Raw genomic sequence first — 24,529 nt, forward strand, 5'->3', positions numbered from 1 at the left:
AGGTGCTTTAATAGACCAACCCACTGAATTAAATTTTAACCAATCACTTTGAGCACAGGTGTTTAAAAGGTAAAGGGAGGATAGACACACTAGCTAAGATTACGGCCACAAAGGCCAAAACATGTCAGCAAGTTGTCACTTCATGTGAGTTCGTCTATGCACTGTTTTGTCACGAAATATTCTACTGCTTTGTTTGAAGATTGCACACTACTACTACAAATAAAGCAATTTTAACAAGCAACTGGATCCTGGTGCCGCTTCTATTATTTATAGTGCACATATATCTGGAGATCGGGCAGGCACAGAGTAACCGGTTGCAAGTTAGCCGCAATCACACTCACCCGCATTGCAGCGAACAGCTGTGGGGAGATCCGACTCACTACAGAGGGCAAACCGGAAGCGGAGTCCCGGGTGACGTCAGATGCTATACAGCCGAAACTGGAGAGAGCCCAGGAGGGGAGCGGATACTCGGCGGAGATTTTGAAAGAAGCCAAAGGGGTTTTTCTATAACGCCCAGCTTTTTGAGTCATAAGGCACGAGTGCTCCCTAAGGACGGGCCAATACAGCAGTACAGGCAGAGGAGAGCCGGGTAGCCCTCAGGAGTCGGTGAGTAAAGCGAAACGAAATCGCCATTGCAAGATATGTATCCAGCATAAAAGTATTTTGTGTAACAAGTCTTTACACTGGTGCTCACACACAAGTGACTTTTTTATTGACATTTCACAGTGATTTCCTGTTGAATGTGATAGAGCACGGATTATAACAGATTTGTACAGTGATTAGCGGTTAACTTTAATACAGAGTGTGTATATCATGGAAGCAATGGAGAGTGACAGTTCTACCAGTGTTGTCGGCTTCTATTCATTGCAAACGTCTGATGAAAGGACATTTGACACTAGAGCTATTGAAAATGTTTTTTCGTCAGATTATTCCACTTTTACGCTTAGCAAATTATTTGAGCAAATGGAGACACTTTTGGAAAAGGAAATCAGGCTAAAGTGGGATATCTGGACATTGCAAAAATATATAACCAATGGCATGATCCCAAGGGGACTGAGGGTCAATAAGTTCCCCACATTCGTTGTAGAGGATGAGGATTTTATAAGAGTATGGAATAGTGTCCTCTCAGACTGCTCTTTGAAACTTATGGGAATGCTTATTGAATTTAAAACAAAATTGTTAAATTCTGTATCTAAAGAAATTGATTTACTTCAAATTGAATTGAATGTACGCAGTAATGATATATTGTTTGCTAAGTTTGATTCTATACTGAAAGTCTCTTTAGCTGAGTCTAAGTCCTTAATAATGGAAATTAAGCATGATAAATACTTAAGAGATTTATCAGATTATGAAAATAACAAAATCTATATATGGAATAGGAAACAGAGAACCAGCTATAAAAGAGATAATGACCAAAAAAGATCCCCAAAAGGAAAACGGTCAGGGAGGAAAACAAATAAGGGTCAGGGTCAAAGCAAAAAGGTTACTTTTAATGAGAGCGAAGCTGAATCCTCTGGGGATTGTTCAACCTCAGGAGAGGAGGAAGACCCCAACAGTAATAGGGGGATACATCCTCCATGAAAGGTGATAGGACATACACATCACCAGGGCAGACTAAATCCTCAACTGACATTAGTAATAGGTCAGCTATGGAATGTAGGGACCAGGAGACCTCAGATTTGGCACAGTTTTTTCCCAAAACATCAGGCGAGTCAGGAGGGGGGGGAGGAGGTACAAGAGGCAAGGGCATCTTAAAGGGCACACCACCAGTACCCCAGCAACCATCCAAACCGCCACGGAGAGGGAGATCAAGGACAAAATATGTGTAAATTCAGTAATTAACCTGTCAGTATATCCACTAAGTGATCTGGAAACCAGGGTCCTGAATTATGGCCTTGGATTTGTACCAACAGACACTTTTAACTTATTCCAGACTCTGGTGGATGTCAATAGGCTAATTAGAACTCTAACCATCAAAAAACATTTTGAACACCACGAGAACCCAACAACTAATGAAACATATATGCCCCCAGATGGAATCAGAACAAAAGATACAACATCATTAACTTTTCAGGAGGTATGTGATCTTGAAGCCCTAGAGGGATTGGACAGAGAGAATGTTTATTCACAGGATGAAGAGATCGAAAGTTCCATAAACAAGGGTCCATCTCTCTCTGGGGCTTCAAGATTTTACCCGATACACACAAGAGGAAACATTTTAGAGAAATTTCAGTGTAGGGTAGAACAAGACCTCACAAAACTAGCGTACACAGCAGACCTTAACACAGGGAAAAAGAATTTAAACAAAGCAGAAATGTTGGCACTTAGGGGCCTTAAAGAGAATAAAAATTTGGTTATTAGAGCATCGGATAAGGGAGGGTCTGTGGTTGTCATGGACAAATCTTTCTTTTTGAGGGAAGCAACACGACAACTATCAGACCCTTCCCAATATAAGAACCTAACATTTGATCCCACATTCAGATTCAAACAGGAACTATTAGATCTCATAGATGATGGGAAGGAAGCAGGTTTTTTGGATGAAAAGACCAGTGAGTATCTCATAGTGGATCATCCTGTAAAGCCCATTTTTAATTTCCTTCCGAAGGTCCACAAATCCATCCAAGAGGTAAAAGGTCGCCCCATCATTAGTGGTATCGGCTCAATTTTGGAACCGATGTCACAATGGTTGGATGCTATTTTGCAACCATTGGTACAGAATCTATCGAGCTACCTGCGAGACACTAAACAACTACTGATTGAGGTAGAGTCCCTTAGTTGGAGTGAGAGATACAGCTGGGTTTCCCTTGATGTAACATCCCTGTACTCCAGTATCCCCCATAGTGCAGGTCTGGAGGCAATTGCATTTTTTCTGAAAAGAGCTACAAATTACAGTCCCCTATTTTGTCAATATATCCTCAGGGTAACGGAATTCCTCTTAACCCATAATTTTTTTGAGTTTGAAGGGGACCATTACCTCCAGAGGTGTGGGACAGCGATGGGGGCAAAGTTTGCGCCCTCATACGCCAACCTCTTTATGGGTTGGTGGGAACTGTCCCACATCTATGGAGGTGATGGTCCCTGGAAATCCAGGATAATCTATTATAGAAGGTATATAGATGATCTTCTTATCATCTGGGAAGGGCAGGAGACAGAACTGAAAGAATTCTTGAGAGATCTGAATAACAACACAACAGGTATCAAACTAACCCATGAGTTTGGGAAGACACATATTAATTTTTTGGATGTAACTTTATCAGGAGAACAGGGAAGGATACACACAAAAGTATACCGAAAACCAATTACAGGAAACACACTTCTTCACGCGAAGAGTAGTCACCCTAAAAGGGTATTCTTTTCCGTGATGAAAGGTCAGTTCATACGGTTAAAACGCAATTGCTCAACCCAGGCAGAATACGAAAGACAATCTTTGGACCTAGAGAATCGCCTCTGTAGCAGGGGTTATGAGAGAAAGGAGGTTGCAAGAGTAAGAGAAACTATCTCCAGAAGGGAAAGGAAGGAATTCCTTACCCATAAGGATTTAGATCTAAAGAAGTCAAATTTTGGAGAAGTAACTTTTGTAACGAAATTTAGTGCACAATACCACCAGGTTTGCAACATTATACGCAAACATTTTCGTATGTTAACAGCAGATGAGGGTCTTGTAAAGATAGTGTCCAAAGGATGCAGGTTCGCGTATAGGAAGGGCATGACCATTGGGAATATGGTTGCGCCGACACAATTGAGGGAACACCAGAGCTCCAGTTCATCATGGCTAAGACATACTGGTGTCTATAAATGCAACTATGGCCCATGCATAGCTTGTGGCTGTTTACAAGCGGGTGAGGGTTTCACCAGTACAGCCACAGGAGAGCAATTTAGACACCATTCTTGTCTGAACTGCAGGTCAATATATGTAGTCTACTTACTAACCTGCGAATCCTGCAATATTCAATACACAGGTCTGACTACCAGGGAAGCAAGAGAGAGGATACGGGAGCACATTACCCATATAAAAGCAGGCAAGCTTACAACCCCTCTTGTACAACACTTCAAAATTGAACATAATAAGAATGTAAGTTCATTAAAATGGACAATTATTGAACAAGTGAGGTGTAAAAAAAGAGGGGGTAACAGAGATAATTTGCTAGCTAAGAGAGAGGTGTTCTGGATACACAGGCTAAAAACCAGGGTTCCCATAGGGTTGAATTCTGAATATGATTTGATAAACTTTTGGGAATAAGCCATATGGTTCCTGTGTGTCCAGAACGCCTCCTGCATTAGCCTTTGTTTTACATTTTTACATTTTTTCATTTTTCATTTGTTTCACACATTATTTCATTTGCTTTTCATTCAGTCTGTCATTTAACAATTAATGAATTAATTTTTCATTTAGTTTTCTGTGTATAGCACAGAAGAACTAATACACTCTCCAAAACCTAGTTTGGATTGATCTTGTAGTATGATATGGAATATCTAAATAGATATTATAACTAATCATGCCATTATGGCAGAATTTTTATGATTAGATACAGTCAGAAGTTCAACAAAGGATCTGAACTCTCTATTGTTACATCATTTGTTGCTAATGTTAATTTCAATTATTATTATATTCATAAATATTAATGAAGTCATTCCAGATTATTAGTGATGTAGCAGGGAGAATGGTGTGTGTAAATATATGTATATGTATAATTTATGGTTTAAGGCTAACAGAGGTTTGAATAATATGAGGCTGACAGCTTAGAGTTGAGCAAAGAAACAGTTAATGCAGGTGCTTTAATAGACCAACCCACTGAATTAAATTTTAACCAATCACTTTGAGCACAGGTGTTTAAAAGGTAAAGGGAGGATAGACACACTAGCTAAGATTACGGCCACAAAGGCCGAAACATGTCAGCAAGTTGTCACTTCATGTGAGTTCGTCTATGCACTGTTTTGTCACGAAATATTCTACTGCTTTGTTTGAAGATTGCACACTACTACTACAAATAAAGCAATTTTAACAAGCAACTGGATCCTGGTGCCGCTTCTATTATTTATAGTGCACATATATCTGGAGATCGGGCAGGCACAGAGTAACCGGTTGCAAGTTAGCCGCAATCACACTCACCCGCATTGCAGCGAACAGCTGTGGGGAGATCCGACTCACTACAGAGGGCAAACCGGAAGCGGAGTCCCGGGTGACGTCAGACGCTATACAGCCGAAACTGGAGAGAGCCCAGGAGGGGAGCGGATACTCGGCGGAGATTTTGAAAGAAGCCAAAGGGGTTTTTCTATAACGCCCAGCTTTTTGAGTCATAAGGCACGAGTGCTCCCTAAGGACGGGCCAATACAGCAGTACAGGCAGAGGAGAGCCGGGTAGCCCTCAGGAGTCGGTGAGTAAAGCGAAACGAAATCGCCATTGCAAAATATGTATCCAGCATAAAAGTATTTTGTGTAACAAGTCTTTACACTGGTGCTCACACACAAGTGACTTTTTTATATGTTTATTTCCCCAAACATTCTGAGACAAGAAAGACTATAGAAGCGTTGGGGTATCATGGTGATAAACACTGTACGTTTATATGTTGGGCAGTTCTGGTTATGGTGGCAGTTTGAACACTTTGCTGGATATTATTTGGCTGATGCTGGGGACTTTACCGGAGGTTATGTTTATGGTTAGGGCTCCGGTAAATGGCGGTTCACTGTTATTTTGGCGGATGTTATGTTTACACCCACGATGGGTGGGGCTTGACGTTCGCGTGCTTTCCGCGCAGTATCTTCTCCATTAGGTTCCGACTAGCAGCGTTCCTCATGGCACCTAAGTTCGCTTGTTGTGAATTTTTACAAGTGACTTTAGGTGTGCTGTACAAGGGTAGTAGTGTCGAGCACGTGGAAGGTAGGAGCCGCAGCAGAGTTTTTTTCTGTCCAGTAAGTTATTTGGTTGTACTATCGACACAGGGAGTGTGGATAAGTTTAATTAAAAGCTTCTCTCTGTCTTTTTGCCTATAAAGGGGTTAGCGCAGAGGGAGTTTTAAAGACGCAGTACTATATTTTTTATTAGTGTTACTGCTCCTGTGACTCGACCAAGTTTGCTTTGTTGTTCTGTTATCATGGATGAAATTGAGCAAAGTACATGTCCCATGTGTTTAGATGCCATTGTGTAACCCCCTGTTACACTTTGTCCTTCATGTATTGACAGAGCTTTACAGTGTAAAGAGCAGATTTTCTTTAATAAAGATATATCTAAGAAAGGTTCTCAGACTGATGAGATTCAGGGTGTGCCGTTACTTTCTCCCCAAGCGTCACATCCTTTAACGCCCTCACAGACGAAGCCATGTTCTTCAACGGCGTCTGTTGCGTTTCCCTGCAGGATATGGCTGTAGTTATGTCATCCACTCTTTCAGAAGTTTTATCTAAGTTGCCAGGGTTACAAGGCAAACGTAGTAGGAAAGAGACCATGGTGGTCCCTGCGACTTCTGATGCTTTGATGGCGATCTCTGATTGTACCCTCCCAGGGCTCTGAAGTGGGGAGTAGGGAGGTCCTGTTTGAGGGGAACTTTCTGACTCAGGAAGTGCCTTGCCCCAGACAGATTCGGACGTAATGTCCTTTAGGTTTAAGCTTGAACACCTCCGCCTGTTACTACGGGAGGTTTTGCTGACTCTGGACGACTGTGACTCTATTGTGGTTCCTCCAGAGAAATTGTGTAAGATGGACAGATATTTGGATATTCCGTCTCATTCCGATGTTTTTCCGGTTCCTAAGAGAATTTCGGAAATTATTACACGGGAATGGGAAAGACCGGGTATACCGTTCTCGCCTTCCCTATTTTTAAGAAAATGTACCCTATAGCTGACACCGTTCGGGACTCTTGGCAAACGATCGCTAAGGTGGAGGAAGCTATCTCTACTCTGGCTAAGCGTACGACTATCCCTATTGAGGACAGTTGTGCTTTCAAAGACCCTATGGCTAAAAAGTTGGAGGGTCTTCTAAAGAAGCTATATGTTCATCAAGGGTTTCTATTACAACAGACGGCCTGCATTGTCACAGTCACAACTGCGGCGGCCTTTTGGTTTGACGCGCTAGAAGAGTCTCTTAAGACCGAGACGTCTTTGGATGAAATAATAGACAGAATTAAGGCCCTTAAGCTGGCTAATTCTTTTATTATGGATGCTGCCTTTCAGATCGCCAAATTGGCGGCTAAGAATTCAGGATTTTCCATTTTAGCGAGCAGAGCCTTATGGTTGAAATCTTGGTCTGCAGATGTGGCCTCTAAATCAAAGCTGTTGGTGATTCCTTTCAAGGGTAAGACCCTGTTTGGGCCTGACTTGAAGGAGATCATTTCTGACATTACGGGAGGTAAGGGTCATCTCCTACCTCAGGACAAAACATCTAAGCAAAGGGGACGACAAAGTAATTTTCGTTCTTATCGAAACTTAAAGGGAATCCCCTCTTCCTCTTCGGTTAAACAAGAAGGGAATTATTGACAAGCCAAATCCACCTGGAAACCTAACCAGGCTTGGAACAAGGGTAAACAACCCAAGAAGCCTGCCGCTGCTACCAAGACAGCATGAAGGGGCCGCCCCCGATCCGGGACCGGATCTAGTAGGGGGCAGACTTTCTTTCTTTGTCCAAGCTTGGATAAGAGATGTTCAGGATCCCTGGATGCTAGAAATTGTGTCTCAAGGGTATCAGTTGGAGTTCAAAAATTCCTTCCCAAGGGGAAGGTTTCTTCTTTCACGATTGTCTGTAGACCAGACAAAAAGAGAGGTGTTCTTATGTTGTGTAAAAGACCTCTCCACTATGGGAGTAATTTGTCCCATCCCAAAACAGGGGCATAGGTTTTACTCAAATCTTTTTGTGGTTCCCAAAAAAGAGGGAATGTTCCGATCCATTTTAGATCTCAAGAGTCTAAACAGAGTTTCATCCTTCAAGATGGAGACTATAAGGACAATTCTTCCATTGATCCAGGAGGGTCAATATATGACTACCGTGGACTTAAAGGATGCATATCTTCATATTCCTATCCACAAAGATCATCACCAGATCCTGAGGTTTGCCTTTCTGGACAAACATTTTCAGTTCATGGCCCTTCCTTTCGGGCTGGCCACGGCAACCAGGATCTTCACGAAGGTTCTAGGGTCTCTGCTAGCGGTTCTCAGGCCACGGGGCATTGCAGTGGCACCTTATCTGGACGATATCCTGATCCAGGCGTCGTCTTATCAGCTGACAAAGTCTCATACTGACATGGTTCTATCCTTTCTAAGGACTCACAGGTGGAAGGTGAATCTAGAAAAGAGTTCACTAGTTTCACAGACAAGGGTTCCTTTCCTAGGAACTCTAATAGACTCTATATCCATGAAAATCTTCTTGACGGAAGTCAGAAAGTTAAAGATTCTGAATACATGCCGATCCCTTCAGTCCAATCCTCGGCCATCAGTGGCTCAGTGCATGGAGGTAATTAGATTGATGGTAGCAGCAATGGACATCATTCCGTTTGCTCGTTTTCATCTCAGACCTCTACAACCGAGCATGCTCAGACAGTGGAATGGAGATTATGCAAATTTGTCTCCTCAGATAGATCTAGATCAAGAGACAAGAGACTCTCTTCTTTGGTGGTTGTCGCAGGATCATCTGTCCCAAGGGACGTGTTTCCGCAGACCCTCATGGGTAATAGTGACAACGGACGCCAGTCTACTAGGATGGGGTGCAGTCTGGAATTCCCTGAAGGCTCAGGATGTGTGGACTCCGTCAGAGTCTCTACTTCCAATCAATATTCTGGAGTTGAGGGCAATATTCAATGCTCTTCAGGCTTGAGCTCAGTTGGCTTCGGCCAAATTCATCCGATTTCAGTCGGAGATCACGACTGTGGCTTACATTAATCATCAGGGAGGAACAAGGAGTTCCTTGGCGATGACAGAAGTATCCAAGATAATTCGGTGGGCGGAGGCTCACTCTTGTTACCTTTCAGCAATCTACATCCCAGGAGTGGACAACTGGGAGGCAGATTTTTTGAGCAGACAGACGTTTCATCCGGGGGAGTGGGAACTCCATCCGGAGGTCTTTGCCGCCCTGATTCTCAGATGGGGCAGGCCGGAGTTGGATCTTATAGCATCTCATCAGAATGCCAAGCTTCCGTGATATGGATCCAGGTCCAGGGATCCTCAGGCCGAACTGATAGATGCCTTGGCAGTGCCTTGTTCGTTCAACCTAGCTTATGTGTTTCCACCGTTTGCTCTCCTTCCCCGGGTGATTGCTCGGGTCAAACAGGAGAGGGCCTCAGTGATTCTCATAGCTCCTGCGTGGCCCCACAGGACTTGGTATGCCGATCTGGTGTACATGTCGTCTCAGCCACCGTGGAGGCTTCCATTGAGGAAAGATCTTATTCAGGGACCCTTCCATCATCCGAATCTAGTTTCTCTGCAGCTAACTGCTTGGAGATTGAACGCTTGATTTTATCTAAGATAGGGTTCTCTGATTCGGTCATTGATACTTTGATTCAGGCACGTAAGCCTGTTATTAGAAAGATTTACCATAAGATATGGCGTAAATATCTTTATTGGTGCAAATCCAAGGGCTACTCATGGAGTAGGGTTAGGATTCCCAGGATTTTGTCTTTTATCCAAGAAGGATTGGAGAAAGGGTTGTCCGCAAGTTCCTTAAAGAGACAGATTTCTGCTTTGTCTATTTTGCTACACAAGCATCTGGCAAATGTTCCAGATGTTCAGACTTTTTGTCAGGCTCTGACTAGAATCAGGCCTGTGTTTAGATCAATTGCTCCTCCTTGGAGTTTGAATTTGGTTCTTAATGTTCTTCAAGGGGTTCCGTTTGAATCTATGCATTCCATAGATATTAAGTTATTATCTTGGAAAGTTTTATTTCTGGTTGCTATTTCTTCTGCTCACAGAGTTTCTGAGCTTTCGGCATTACAATGTGATTCTCCTTATCTTATTTTCCATTCTGATAAGGTGGTGTTGCGTACCAAAACCTGGTTTTATTCCTAAGGTTCTTTCTAACAAAAATATTAATCAGCAAGTTGTTGTTCCTTCCTTGTGTCCTAATCCTTCTTCTAAGAAGGAGCATCTGTTACATAATTTGGACGTAGTCCGTGCCTTGAAGTTCTACTTGCAGGCGACTAAGGATTTTCGTCAAACATCTTCATTATTTGTTGTTTTTTTTGGAAAACATAGGGGTCAGAAAGCTACGGCTACCTCTTTCTTTTTGGCTGAGGAGTATCATTCGTGTTGCATATGAGACTGCTGGACAGCAGCCTCCAGAACGAATTACGGCTCATTCTACTAGAGCTGTGGCTTCCTCATGGGCATTTAAAAATGATGCTTCTGTTGAACAGATTTGCAAGGCTGCAACTTGGTCGTCTCTTCATACTTTTTCCAAATTTTACCTTTTTAACTTTTGCCTCAGCTGAGGCTGTTTTTGGGAGAAAGGTTCTTCAAGCAGTGGTGCCTTCCGTTTAGGTTCCTGTCTTGTCCCTCCCTTTCATCCTTGTCCTATAGCTTTGGTATTGTATCCCATAAGTAAGGATGAAATCCATGGACTCGTCATGTTTGTAAAAGAAAAGGAACATACTTTTAACCTCTGTTATTATCTTGTATCAAAGCCTCTGCAAACTGCTCCTTTTTTCAGTTCTTTTGACAGACTTGCAGTCTAGCCAATCAGTGCTGGTTCCCAGATAACTTCACGTGCACGAGCACAGTGTTATCTATATGAAATACGTGAACTAACACCCTCTAGTGGTGAAAAACGGTTAAAATGCAATTGAAAAGAGGTGGGCTTCAAGGTCTAAGAAATTAGCATATGAACATCCTAGGTTAAGCTTTCAACTAAGAATACCAAAAGTACAAAGCAAAATTGGTGATAAAAGTAAATTAGAAAATTGTTTAAAATTACATGCTCTATCTGAATCATGAAAGTTTATTTTGGCCTAGACTGTCCATTTAAACTTCAGTCACCTCTGCTCCTTGGCTTTTCCTTTCTCTTCCTAACTTCGGTCGAATGACTGGGTTGGGGGGAAGGGAGGAGCTATTTATGCAGTTCTGCTGTGGAGCTCTTTGCCTCCTCCTGCTGACCAGGAGGCGATATCCCATAAGTAAGGATGAAATCCGTGGACTTGTCATATCGTAAAAGAAAGAAATTTATCAGGTAAACATAAATTTCCTTATCATTAAGATTGAAAAATTGTCCAAAATAATCTGACAAAAACCTTTTGGAGAGCATGATATTGTGAATAGATTAATGGAATTAATTAATAAAAACAATCAAAATTCTTACCTGCTTTTTAGAGTTATAGGTGTATTAGAAAGCCACTACAGCTTTGCATGTTGCGCATGTGATGATGCTATTTATGTCATAGGGTGACGTGTCATCATTTTGCTTAATTTTTTTGGCGCCAAAAGTTTAAATTTTCCCGCCAAAAACAAAAATTGCCTTTATAAGCTCCACCCCAGCTCATTCAGTATTCTCAGAAAACACTTAGGCCTCGATGATTGAAAGCTCGTTTTTAAAATGATATGATGTAAAGATGTTCGCACTGGAGTGCGAATATAATATCGTAATGATTGAAAGTGTTCGAAATTGATTGCGTTTATGTATTCGAAATGGGCGTGTTTTCGTCATTCGACATACTCTGCAAATGTTTTTTTTGTTTGCGTAATGTTAAATACCCACTTCGTATGTGTAATTCTGTATTCGTAATTTCTTTCAAAAGTGTCTATTGATCAATTGTATTATCAACTTTGAACTTAGAAATTCAGATTTGTATATTATAAATATTAAATGTACAAAACTCATGTATTATTTCTGACTTCTGTTTATTTTGAAATAAAAAGAAAATTAATACAATTGTATTCATAAGTAAAGCAATGCAATGCAATGTAATTATACAGTTTTAAATCAAAAATAATTATTAATCATGTGTTCCCTCACACGGGTGTTTACAGCAGGGTCCTGTGAAGAAAATTCATTTTGAATTATTCCATGTTCATAATCATAATCTACAACAATATCTTGATTATTTTCAATGGCTAAATTATGAAGCATACAACACAAAGTTATTATGTCTGCAGCCTTTGTCGGTTGATATTCTAATGCTCCTCCAATTTTATCGATACAACGGAACCTACTCTTAAGAAGTCCAAATGTACGTTCAATAGCTGATCTTGCTTTTGAGTGTGCGTCATTGAACTTCATTTCTTTTCTGTTTGCTGGTTTGGAGACAGGTGTGATTAACCATTTGTAACATGGGTATCCTGCATCTCCTGTTGGATGTATGATTTATGGTTAGTATTACAAATAATTTATTTTATGTATTAGGCAATTAAACATCTTAGTACATAACTTACCAAGTATCAAACCATTTCCTCAAATTCCTGCATTCATATCTTCATAAAGGAGTGATTGCTTTAGAATATACGAGTCATGTGCAATTTTGTATTTGTGGTCGCATACAACTTGAGTGTTTAGAGAGTGCCACCCCTTTCTGTTAAAATATGTTTCTGGATGATCAATTGGTGCACAAATTTGTATGTGTGTGCAGTCAATACATCCTAGAGTATTTGGTATTCCATAATGTTCATAGAAATATTCCTTAATTATATTTTTTTCATTTTCAGTCATTGGAAATTGTATAAATCTGTCAATATTTTTCTTGAAAACATTAATTACCTGGTTAAGAAATCTGGAAAAAGCACTTTGTGACACACCTGTAATAGAACTGGTGGTATGTTGGAAAGAACCTGTTCCCAAAAAATGAAGTGTGGTCAATAATTTAACAATTCCTGGTATTGCTCTATTTCTCCTTGTTCTAGGATCCAAATCATCTTTAAATAATTCATAAAGGGTAATTATAACTGATTTGTTAAATCGAAATCTTTGAAATACAATATCATCAGGCATGTCACTTAAAAATTGTCTTTCTCTGTATGTTCTGGGCCTGTGTGTCCTCGTGGTTGTTGGTTCTGAAATTAATCCTTGAGAATGTTCAACATCATTTTCATTCAATCTTTCTATCATATTTGTATGATGTGTTATCAACCTCCTTCTCCTTTGAAATCTTCTATGTTGAAATAATGTATAATATATACTGCCATCTGTAATTATAAATATTAAATTGAATTGTAAATTAAATATTTTATTAAATTTTAAATCATATTTTTCGAAATCATTTTCGTAAACTTACCCTCGTAAATTGAATTTCGCGTACTTTTTTGAAAATTACGTCAAAATATTTATAGTCTCTATAATTGCTTATTACGACGCTCTTTGATCACGTAATTTTTGATCATTGCGCATTTTGTAATAAAGTTTTGCAGTGAAAACATACGCAATCATCTTTCGCTATTTCAATATAAACTTCGTAAATGTGTTTGTGAATATTCGTAACTGCAATCGTTACGTAATTTGACATTATAAAAGTCCCCTTTTTATGGCGCGAAATTCTCTATGCTACTTTCATGAGTAAACTTAAAATTCAATTTGCATTTCCCAAAGAAAAACAAGTGTATTTAAATTACGAAAATATTAACAATGGTAAGTACATATAATCCACCATATTATATATATATATATATATATTGTATATGTTATTTTACATTTACTTTTATTTATTTAAAGAAATATGACATTTAATGGTAATGTTATTTTATTAAAAAGAAATTTAAAATGTATTCATAGGTTCTACCAACTGGAGTATCATCACAAAATAGTGAGTCTGGTAGAAACCCTGCATTCACAGAAGAGGAAAATCTTGTATTAGCACAGCAAATGCAAATGTATTATGATAAACTGTTTGGATCCATGTCTGCAAAAACTTCTAATTTTGAAAAGAATTCAATATGGTAAAAAATTGCAAAATCTGTATCAGCTGTAGGTGTTAGGCCCAGATCAGTGACCAAATGCAAAAAAAGATACTCTGATTTAAAAATTAAAGTTAAAGCAAAAATGGGAAAAGAAAAAACTGAAAGAATGAAAACAGGTGTTGGAACATATGTACCAATCACATACTCTGAATCTGAAAAAATAATTAAAGAATTAATCTCAGCTGCAATGGTTTCTGGAGTTCCTGGACTTACTAATATTGGTGTAAGAACAGGTAATTTTGGTTATGTTTCTGGATAATGTAATTTTAAATATGTATGTGAAATAATAAATATAAAATAAACAAAAAACATTTTTTTTTAGTGGCAGAAGAACGAAATGAAAGCTCTCAAGAAAATCTTGAGACCATCATTGGATCGTAATGAATCTAATATTAATGAAAATGAAATGTTTGATAATTTAGAATGTAATATAGCTAATAAAGAAATAAGTATTGAAAGTGAACTACCACCCAACAATATATCATCTCAAAATGAAATACCAATAAATGTAGTGTTGGATTTATCACAAGCCACATTTTCAAATAGTAACATAGAACAGGAGGAGGAAAACAACAATAGCAATGAATCTGAACATACAATTATTTTTTTACAAAATGAAAATAATTAATTACTGTCGTGAGTGAGCTCATCTCAGGTGCAGTAATAAAGAGGTCCAGACCAGATATTTATCAAACAAGGGCTCACCTCAGGAGAGGTAATCTTTATTACACTGTTGCAACAGTGTCCCAGCACAAAAAAACAGTAACGCAAGACTACCACATTTTCATATTCATGCATTTTTATACTATTACAGTTCCTTACAAAGCAGAGAACTAATTGGCTGATAATGATTGGCCAATAAATCTCACGTGATTAGTGGTTACTAGGAAAGGGGGGAAAAAAACAGGTCCTCTATGTTAAAATTTGGGAGATATGTTTTCTTGGAATGTGACCAGAGGCTAGTTGGCTAATTGGATTGAAAAGTTGATACTGTACAGAGAAGCCTTGGATTTTACCTTGAGTTTCAGATATTTAGAAAACGATGTATGGGAGAAGCCATAACTTTAAGATGTACTGATACATACTTATTAGGCTAGAAGTAAGTTGTTAAAGATACATCACTTATTGGAAAATACAGAAGTAATATATCTGCAGTTTCAGAGAAGAGTTCAGTAAAAGAAAAGGAAAAATTTGGTTAAACATATAAAATAATGAAAATAGAATAAGCAGCTCATAACATTCCCCCCTTTGATCGAAAACGTCAAAGTGCCGCGATCACAAAAAGTAAATGCGACTCATGGCGGTTTGACAATCACAATGCTATTAGTACATGGGTGCTCGCGTCCAAGATGGTTCACAGGACTACAAGAGGGTAAGCAAAAACAAGGTAGGGGTGAAGTTATTAGGTAGTAGGCAATTCCGCTATTACAGGACGCTAGTCGCCATCGGGTGGAGTAGACAACTACCTAAACATTCCTATGCTGTATATGTGTGTGTGGCATGACATATGTGTGTGACATAGTGCAGAAACATCCCCTCCCAGATTTATTAACAACAATTAACAATCCCCATCATTCTTGCAGAGTTGATGGCGAATAGTGGGTTGTCATTCAGTGTCATGGCATGTTTGGGAGGTGAAGGAATTCTGCACCTGTGAAGGAAACATAGAGAGAGTATAAGTATAAGGCAATGCAATATGAAGGCAAAATAAAACAATACAGAAAGACAATGAAGAAATAGAAACCACCAGGGAGGGAAAAAGGAGTGGGTTATGGGTATACAGGCTACGACCGGGGTGGCCATCAAGTTAGATGATGGTCCATGGTCTCTCCGTGGTCAGTTTCCCAATGTAGGAAAGTTCTAGACGATCCTAGGGACGTAGTGCATTCTGCATAGGGATAAGACAGGGAATTTTAGGACACAGCGGGTGGGTAGGCAATAACATTGCAAGATCATGAGGTCAAAAGAGACATAGAGTAGGAGAGAAGTAGGTGAACTCAGAAGAAATCAGGGTCAAGAGAGATCTCAACATGGTGGGGAGATTCAAAACGGATAGAGGGAAACAAGTATTTGGGAGAAGAATGAGACACAGTGAAAACATTCTTGCATGTAGAGATTAGACCAGGTACACATTGTATACAGCAACACATCAGGATAAGGCATACTATAATAACAATGCCATACAGAAAAAGGGAGTGTAACCATCCCAAATTAGGTAGCCAATCAAAGAGATGGTTAAAAATACCTCCAAGGCCAAATTTGTCATCAATCACATCTTGGACATCCTGGGATAGGGACCTAATAACTGTGAGATGGTGACTCAAATTAAGTGATTGATCAGTAACATAGGTACAACATTCTTTGCTCACAAGACTACACCCCCCCTCCCCTCCTTTGGAAGCTAGGAAGTAATCAAAGGGCCATCCTATTCTGCAATGCTAGTTGTCTAAGCTGCTTCAACTCTTGGGCCACACTCTGAACAACTCCTGCACTCTCATTCATGAAGGTCTGTAGTATCGCAGATAACATGATGATGTCCTGATGATTCAGGTAGACACCAACGGCCAGGAGGATAGCTCGACCAGTTGAATCTCCAGCATACTGTTGGACAAGGGGGAGCAGCGAGCTTCCAGATTCACGTTTATTGTGAATTGGGCCCAAGGGCAGCATGGGAACAACACGGACAGCTGGGGTTACCACACCCAGGAAGCAGATGGCTGTACAGTTACCAGGGAGGACTGACACCGCTGTCTGTCCACATGTCCAATACAACCAAGGGGGTGGTCTGCTGAGGAAAGATTGTACAAGGGATGGGGAAACAAAAGTACAATTGGGGCCCTGGAGGAAACAAAAAAAATGCAGTGAGATTATAATTCACAGTTAGGATCATACCAGAGGAATTTACCAGCCGGAAATGAGTGCCATTACTGGAGATTACATACTCACATAGGGAGGCACCCAACCGCACCGTACCTTGGCCAATTTCCCTGCAGATAGTACCATATGAGGTGCCTCCCAAAGAGATAAAATTACCTGGTAGGTTGAACAATGGTGTACCTGGAGGAATAAAAGTAGACAAATCAAAGGTAAACAAATCAACATTAATACCCATAAGAGGAATACCCCCCTTATGAGTGGGAATGCAAGCACAAATATAACAATTGCCCTCAGTGTGATTAGCTATAGCTTGGAGTAGGACAACGTGTGAGTTTAGTCCCCATTCACCTAAAGAATCTCTGTGGACAATTGGGCATTAGGTAAATTATCATTACGGGGAATAGAATAATGGGAGTAAGAAGGGGTTGTGGCAAAGGTAGTTATATGGGAACACCAAGCAAGGAGGGGTAACTTTCGTTTATCAGCTACCCACTCCATAATTTTCAAACCACATTCAGTAGTGGGGCTATGCAAATAGACTGGATAACAAAACCCTTAGGACTTTTATTGTGAACTTTGAGTATAATTACTTGTTGGGCAGCTAGTAGTGGGAGGGCAAACTGCCACAGATACAAGGTTACCAGAACAGGAGTATTTAGTAAAAGGGTTAGAAGAAACACACTGACCAGGAGACACATATTGGGAAATAGAGTAAGAGAGCATGGTCAAAAGTGTGACACAAAACAAAGGAGACATACTCAAGATAACAGAGGAGTGAGACAATGAAAATAAGAGTAAGGAAGACAAATCTTTCAGTTTCACTCATTCAGATAGTGGGATTTTACTATTTCTGGTTAGTCTGAGTTTCAAACCAGGAAGGGTCTGAATTAATCACTCGTTGTCAGGGGTCTTGGTTACCCCTTCTTCAGAGGCCTTGGTTGCACCAGCTTCTTCTTTCTTTGGCTTGTTGCAGGCTGCTTCTTTTTCTGGGCTGTATCTTTTACACATGGAGTAGTGGATCCAAGAGTCGACCTTGGCAACTTTAATAGTTGTTGGAGTAGTCAGCAAAACCAGTAAGGACCTTTCCAGAGAGGCTGCAGTGGATTTTTTTGATAGGTATGGACTAAAATGAAGTCACCTGACTGGAAGTGATGTGCAGTCATGTCCAATGGCAAAGACTGAGAGAGAAAGACATGTCTGTGGAGAGAATGTCTGCAGTTGCAAAAGATAAGCAGTTAGTTATACATCACCTACTGCAAGGTCAGGCAGGTGTAAGGTGTTGGCACTATACAAAGGAGGTGGCCTACCAAACAACAGTTCATATGGTGAGAGCTTGAAGGTCCCCCTATGGTTTGTGCGAGTCCCAAACAGTGCTAGGGGCACAGCATCTACCCATTTAAGGCTGTTTTAGGGTCTGGTTCTTTCTTTCCACTTGGCCTGAGCTTTTCTGGATGACAAGGGGTATGAAGATGCCAAGTAAAGCCTAAGGCTAATGTCAGTTGCTGAATAATATTACTTGTAAAATGTATCCCTCTGTTAGATTCAATTACTCTGGGGAGGCCAAACCTGGGTATGAGTTCTTTTAGCATTCACTTGGCAACTTCTTGGACTTTCACAGTTCTTGTAGGAAAGGCCTCGACCCATCCAGTAAGTTGGTCCACTATCACAAGTACATATTTGAAACCCCTACAGGGAGGTATGTCAGAAAAGTCAATTTGTAAACATTCAAAAGTTTGAAATGCCCATGGGCATCCGCCTGGTGGGCCTTTAGGTTCCCCCCTTGGATTGAATTGAGCACGTCTCACAATTCAATACAACCCATTTTTCAGCTTGATGGGGGGGGGGGGGAAACCACTGTCTGTTAAGGGTTTCAGCAAGTTGTGTGATACCTCAGTGTGTTTGGTTATGCAAAAAGGATAGCATATGAGAGAGGTGCGGTTGAGGTAGAGCAAGGCATCCATCTGGAGTGAACCAGATACCAAAAGAGTCACAGGTAAGACCAAGAACAGTCCAGAGGTGAACAGTTTGTTCAGGAAGAGAAGTGTAAAGAGAAGACAATGTAGTGTAAATGGCAGAGAAGCTGCATGCTAAGCAATTTGATCAGCATAACTATTACAAAGTGAAATGGGTTCCTGTGAGTGGGTGTGTGTTTTGCAATGCATGACAGAGATGGAAGTGGGTAAATGGATTGAGTCAAGGAGCGCAGAAACTTGTGGTGCATTGGCAATTTGGGTACCAGCAAAAGTTAGAAAACCCCTTAATTTCCATAATTGACCAGTGGCGTATACAATCCCTAAAGCATATTTACTATCAGTGTAAATGTTTACTGACCTGTCCTTTGAGAGCTGACAAGCAAGTGTGAGTGCATGTAGCTCAGCCGCTTGGGCACTGTAGTGAGATGGGAGGGGCTCGGCCTCTATAACAGAATCTGTCATGACTGCACCAGAAACATTCACCATCCTCAAACTTCCATCACAGAACAGTGTCCAATCCAGGTTAGGTAAAGGCACATCAGAGAGGTCATCCCTTGGTTTGGAGGAAAAGAGAGATACAGATAAACAGTCATTGTGTGGGGTACTATCATCAGGCAGAGGTAACAAAGTTGCTGGGTTGAGAGAGGTACAGTGGATGATAGTGATATTAGAAGGTGCAAGCAGCAATGTCTCATACCTAGTGAGACGTTGATTTAAAAAATGTTGTGTATTTTTCTGATTGAGTAAGAGGTGTACTGCGTGTGGCACATAAATGTGTAAAGGATGTCCCTGTACAAGCTCCTTTGCCCTTTATTTTGGCATTTGAAATAACTGATTTAGCCTGTGGTATTCCCACCTATAGTAAAAGTTTTATACTGGAGTCTCATCTATCAATCAGCCTAAGTAAACAGGCCAGCATAAGAAACCACACTCACAGTGGTGTGCAGGATAGTTAAAGGGACAGTTTACCCAAATTAAGAATATTTTGAATTGAAACTGCTGACATAGTTAAATATACTAGTGCTGAGCATACAATAAACTTAATTTTCTTTCTCTGTAAATATTTTTTTGTTGAAATCTCAGATTTTATATGAGTTTGCCAGTACCCCTTTAAATATTTTTTTTTTCCTTTTTTTTCTGCGGCCACTTTGGTTTCCCTGCCTTCTGTGCATAGCACATGCTCCACTCCCTGGCTCCATGTTGAGCAGTTTTTTTTTGTTTTTTTTTAGAGCTTGAATACATTCAGGTCAGTGATATCTCTCTGTTTGCAACTTAAAAAAACAAAACAAAAACGTTTGCAACATGCAATTCCACTCCTGTATTAGAACAGACTTTTACACAGAACTGTATGTATTCAACTCAGAAGTCAAATCCACATCGGCATGAAGCCTCAATCAGCTGGAAAGCAAATGTAACTCTTTTTTTTATTCTACTGCTAGTCTCACAGATTTTATATTATATACAGGGAGTGCAGAATTATTAGGCAAGTTGTATTTTTGAGGATTCATTTTATTATTGAACAACAACCATGTTCTCAATGAACCCAAAAAACTCATTAATATCAAAGCTGAATATTTTTGGAAGTAGTTTTTAGTTTGTTTTTAGTTTTAGCTATTTTAGGGGGATATCTGTGTGTGCAGGTGACTATTACTGTGCATAATTATTAGGCAACTTAACAAAAAACAAATATATACCCATTTCAATTATTTATTTTTACCAGTGAAACCAATATAACATCTCAACATTCACAAATGTACATTTCTGACATTCAAAAACAAAACAAAAACAAATCAGTGACCAATATAGCCACCTTTCTTTGCAAGGACACTCAAAAGCCTGCCATCCATGGATTCTGTCAGTGTTTTGATCTGTTCACCATCAACATTGCGTGCAGCAGCAACCACAGCCTCCCAGACACTGTTCAGAGAGGTGTACTGTTTTCCCTCCTTGTAAATCTCAAATTTGATGATGGACCACAGGTTCTCAATGGGGTTCAGATCAGGTGAACAAGGAGGCCATGTCATTAGATTTTCTTCTTTTATACCCTTTCTTGCCAGCCACGCTGTGGAGTACTTGGACGCGTGTGATGGAGCATTGTCCTGCATGAAAATCATGTTTCTCCTGTTAAGTGTAGTCAGTCCACGGGTCATCCATTACTTATGGGATATTAACTCCTCCCTAACAGGAAGTGCAAGAGGATCACCCAAGCAGAGCTGCTATATAGCTCCTCCCCTCTACGTCATACCCAGTCATTCTCTTGCACCTAACTAATAGATAGGATGTGTGAGAGGAGTGTGGTTATTAAATTTAGTTTTTTATTTCTTCAATCAAAAGTTTGTTGTTTTAAACGGCACCGGAGTGTGTTGTTTTTTCTCAGGCAGTTGTAGAAGAAGAATCTACCTGAGTTTGTATATGATCTTAGCGGACGTAACTAAGATCCATTTGCTGTTCTCGGCCATTCTGGGGATTGAGGTAACTTCAGAACAGGGGACAGCGGGCAGGGTTCACCTGCAAAGAGGTATGTTGCAGTATATTATTTTCTAAGGAATGGAATTGACTGAGAAAATACTGCTAATACCGATATAATGTAAGTACAGCCTTAAATGCAGTAGTAGCAACTGGTATCAGGCTGTTATGTATGTATGTTGGCACTGAGGTATTTCTGGGGAATGGCACTTCACTAAGAAAATACTGTATACATATAACTTATAGCCTTTCTGCAGTGAGAGCGACTAGCAACAGGCTTGTAATATCATTTCATATATTTATATTAAAACGTTTACTGGCAGGTTAATCGTTTTTTTTCTCTGAGGTACTTGGTGAAAAATTTTATGGGCATTATTTTCCACTTGGCTTTCGTTTATTTCGAATAGAATCAGTTTACTAAGCTTCCCCACTGTTGTATTATGAGTGGGAGGGGCCTATTTTGGCGCTTTTACTACGCATCAAAAATTCAGTCACAGCCTTCCTTATTCTCTCTGCATGATCCAGGACGTCTCTACCAGAGCTCAGGGGTCTCCAAAGTTAGTTTGAGGGAGGTAATCACTCACAGCAGACCTGTGAGATTGTGCTTTGACTGTGATAAAAAACTTTATATATTTTATTATCCGTTTTTTTGGTATTAAAGGGTTAATAATCCATTTGCTAATGGGTGCAATCCTTGGCTAAGGAGGTGCGTGATATTGTAACGCCAAGTACATCAAATACTAGGGCCATGTCAGATACTGCGTCACAATTTGCAGAACATGAAGACGGAGAGCTTCATTCTGTGGGTGACGGATCTGATCCAAATAAACTGGATTCAGACATTTCAAATTTCAGATTTAAACTTGAGAACCTCCGTGTGTTACTAGGGGAGGTGTTAGCGGCTCTGAATGATTGTAACACGGTTGCAATCCCAGAGAAAATATGTAGGTTGGATAAATATTTTGCGGTACCAACGTGTACTGACGTTTTTCCTATACCTAAAAGACTTACTGAAATTGTTAACAAGGAGTGGGATAGACCCGGTGTGCCTTTCTCACCCCCTCCTATATTCAGAAATTTTTTTCCAATAGACGCCACTACACGGGACTTGTGGCAGACGGTCCCTAAGGTGGAGGGAGCAGTTTCTACTTTAGCTAAGCGTACCACTATCCCGGTGGAGGATAGCTGTGCTTTTTCAGATCCAATGGATAAAAAGTTAGAGGGTTATCTTAAGAAAATGTTTGTTCAACAAGGTTTTATATTGCAACCCCTTGCATGCATTGCGCCGGTCACGGCGGCGGCGGCATTCTGGTTTGAGTCTCTGGAAGAGACCCTTGAATCAGCTCCATTGGATGAGATTACAAACAAGCTTAAAACCCTTAAGCTAGCTAATTCTTTTATCTCTGATGCCGTAGTACATCTAATTAAACTTACGGCCAAGAATTCCGGATTCGCCATTCAGGCGCGCAGAGCGCTGTGGCTAAAATCCTGGTCAGCCGATGTGCCTTCTAAATCTAAATTGCTTAACATACCTTTCAAAGGGCAGACATTATTTGGGCCTGGTTTGAAAGAAATTATCGCTGACATTACTGGAGGTAAGGGCCATGCCCTGCCTCAAGACAGAGCCAAACCAAGGGCTAGACAGTCTAATTTTCGTGCCTTTCGTAACTTCAAGGCAGGAGCAGCATCAACTTCCTCCGCTCCAAAACAGGAAGGAACTGTTGCTCGTTACAGACAGGAAACCTAACCAGACCTGGAACAAGGGCAAGCAGGCCAGAAAACCTGCTGCTGCCCCTAAGACAGCATGAAGTGAGGGCCCCCAATCCGGAAATGGATCTAGTAGGGGGCAGACTTTCTCTCTTCGCCCAGGCTTGGGCAAGAGATGTCCAGGATCCCTGTGCGTTAGAGATCATATCTCAGGGATATCTTCTGGACTTCAAAACTTCTCCTCCAAAAGGGAGATTTCATCTTTCAAGGTTGTCAACAAACCAGATAAAGAAAGAGGCGTTTCTACGCTGTGTACAAGATCTGTTACTAATGGGAGTGATCCACCCGGTTCCGCGGTCGGAACACGGACAGGGGTTTTACTCAAATCTGTTTGTGGTTCCCAAGAAAGAAGGAACCTTCAGACCAATCTTGGACTTAAAGATCCTAAACAAATTCCTAAGAGTTCCATCGTTCAAAATGGAAACTATTCGGACAATCTTACCCATGATCCAGAAGGGTCAATACATGACCACAGTGGATTTAAAGGATGCCTACCTTCACATACCGATTCACAAAGACCATTACCGGTACCTAAGGTTTGCCTTTCTAGACAGGCACTACCAGTTTGTAGCTCTGCCCTTCGGGTTAGCTACTGCTCCAAGAATCTTCACAAAGGTTCTGGGGTCTCTTCTGGCGGTTCTAAGACGGCGAGGAATATCGGTAGCTCCGTACCTAGACGACATTCTGATACAAGCGTCAAGTTTCCAAACTGCCAAGTCTCATACAGAGTTAGTACTGGCATTTCTAAGGTCACATGGGTGGAAAGTGAACGAGGAAAAGAGTTCTCTTTTGCCACTCACAAGAGTTCCCTTCTTAGGGACTCTTATAGATTCTGTAGAAATGAAGATTTATCTGACAGAGGTCAGGTTAACAAAACTTCTAAATGCTTGCCGGGTCCTTCATTCCATTCCACGCCCGTCAGTGGCTCAATGCATGGAGGTAATCGGCTTAATGATTGCGGCAATGGACATAGTTCCCTTTGCACGCCTGCATCTCAGACCACTGCAATTGTGCATGCTAAGTCAGTGGAATGGGGACTACTCAGATTTGTCCCCTATGCTGAATCTGGATCAAGAGACCAGAAATTCTCTTCTATGGTGGCTCTCTCGGCCACATCTTTCCAAGGGGATGCCTTTCAGCAGGCCAGATTGGACAATTGTAACAACAGACGCCAGCCTGATAGGTTGGGGCGCTGTCTGGAATTCCCTGAAGACTCAGGGATCTTGGACTCAGGAGGAGAGTCTCCTTCCCATAAATATTCTGGAATTAAGAGCAGTTTTCAATGCTCTTCTGGCTTGGCCTCAGTTAGCAACTCTGAGGTTCATCAGGTTTCAGTCGGACAACATCACGACTGTGGCTTACATCAACCATCAGGGAGGAACAAGGAGCTCCCTAGCAATGATGGAGGTATCAAAGATAATGCAATGGGCAGAGTCTCACTCTTGCCACCTATCAGCGATCCACATCCCAGGAGTGGAGAACTGGGAAGCGGATTACCTAAGTCGCCAGACTTTTCATCCGGGGGAGTGGGAACTTCATCCGGAGATCTTTGCCCAACTTCTTCGACGTTGGGGCAGGCCAGATCTCGATCT

This window comes from Bombina bombina, chromosome 4 (genome assembly GCF_027579735.1).
Source record: "Bombina bombina isolate aBomBom1 chromosome 4, aBomBom1.pri, whole genome shotgun sequence".
NCBI lineage: Eukaryota > Metazoa > Chordata > Amphibia > Anura > Bombinatoridae > Bombina > Bombina bombina.